At 41.0% G+C, this 1,623-nt stretch overlaps 1 pseudogene; it reads right to left on the minus strand.

Annotated features, from left to right (window-relative positions):
• Positions 1-379: 379 nt before the first annotated feature.
• Positions 380-1,402, minus strand: LOC149138833 (cyclin-dependent kinase F-4 pseudogene; annotated as a pseudogene).
• Between the last annotated feature and the right edge of the window lie 221 nt (positions 1,403-1,623).

The raw sequence follows: 1,623 nt of genomic DNA on the forward strand, positions 1-1,623 counted from the left end.
ATTAAAGGAATGTACTGTAAAATCTAAGGTCCGTTTAGCTTACATATTTCTCAATTCAGAAGGAAATTATGGTTATTTCCTATTGAATATTGAGTAACTTGCGTTGTCATCTGAATCTCCAAACTACTTCGGTCCAATTCCTGGGAACGGTCTCACAATGGCTGATACGTGATACGCATGATGGGAACGGTCTCACATTGGATGTTGCGAGATGGGCAGCACGACATGAACTTTTATAAGCGATCTGTCGCCAAATAGCGCATGCAGAGCAGCAGAACTGAAGCTCAACGGGTCTGATCAACATCAATTTCTGTTGTAACTCGCAACGGGGAGTTCTTGCAGGAACTCACAACGGGGAAAGAGGATTGTGGCATAGATTTTATGATCTGTTAAAAGGGATATATTCTCCATTATTATTGGGACGAGCGTTTTTCTCCTGAACTTCTGAATGCTTTTCGATGGGGCTCTGATAAGCAGATTGCAGAACAGGTGGGGGAATTGGGTTGTTGTTGGTAATGTGACAGGGAATGAAGAATGGGTGCTGGAGTGCTTTTCTTGCCGTGGGTCTGCTGTTAGGATCCCACGATAACATTAATTTTATTAGGTCTATGGCCTCAGCACTTACACTCGGTATGAGAGAGGACAACCGTTCAGTAGCATCAACAAACCTAAACTCTTTTGGAAAATTATAATTCAAAGATGCAGCGAGAGCTAACCCATGAAGCCATGTTTGGCTATTGGGACATCCAATCACAGAGCAAATTTTATAAATCTGATTTACCTCCCTTGAGCCACCAAAGAGATTGCAGCCAGCCAAAAGTTGCGCCATGATAACACCCATTGCCCAGATGTCAATGGCGAAGTCATAATCAGTGGATCCAAGAAGCAGTTCCGGCGCTCGATAGGGACGTGTCACAACATATGATCGGAGTGGCTGCCCTGATTGAAGTAGCAGGTTTTTAGCCAACCCAAAATCTGCAATTTTAATGGTGTCTCCACAAACTAATAGGTTATTTGGCTTCAGATCTCGGTGACAATATCCTTGCTCGTGCATGTATGCAAGCCCCTTGAAAAGCTGGAAGAATAAATTGCGCACTTCTTGCTCTGAGAATGGATGGCCTCTGAGTCTCATGAGCTCAGTCAAATCACAATCCATACACTCGAGCACCAAATATAATGTGTTACTCTCCATTATCACTTCATGCAGGCTTACTATATTGGGGTGAACCAATTCTCGCATGCATCTCACCTCTGCAATATTCAAGCATTCCTCATACGCACTGAAACTTCTCTTGAGTTTCTTGATGGCAAAAATATTGCCCGTCATTATCTCCGTCGCCTTCCGAACGGTTCCATTAGTTCCTGTGCCCAAAATCTCTCCGAGAATGACATAACGATCCATTGGCTCTGAAATTTTAAAATAACAACATTGAGCCTGTGCCGAACTACTCTTACGAATTCATACATTAAGTGAGCTATTCTTTGTTAAAACTTATAAATACAAATAAGAAAGATTTCTGCACCAAATTTCGGGTCGGCTTTCACAATATATTTTTCTATCTTAAAAATATAAACTTAGTTTTTATTTATATATTTTTCTATCTTAAAAATATAAAGTTAGTT

This window comes from Pinus tabuliformis, chromosome X (assembly GCF_031772625.1).
Source record: "Pinus tabuliformis cultivar Carrire ecotype Pingquan chromosome X, CPIR1, whole genome shotgun sequence".
Classification (NCBI taxonomy): domain Eukaryota; kingdom Viridiplantae; phylum Streptophyta; class Pinopsida; order Pinales; family Pinaceae; genus Pinus; species Pinus tabuliformis.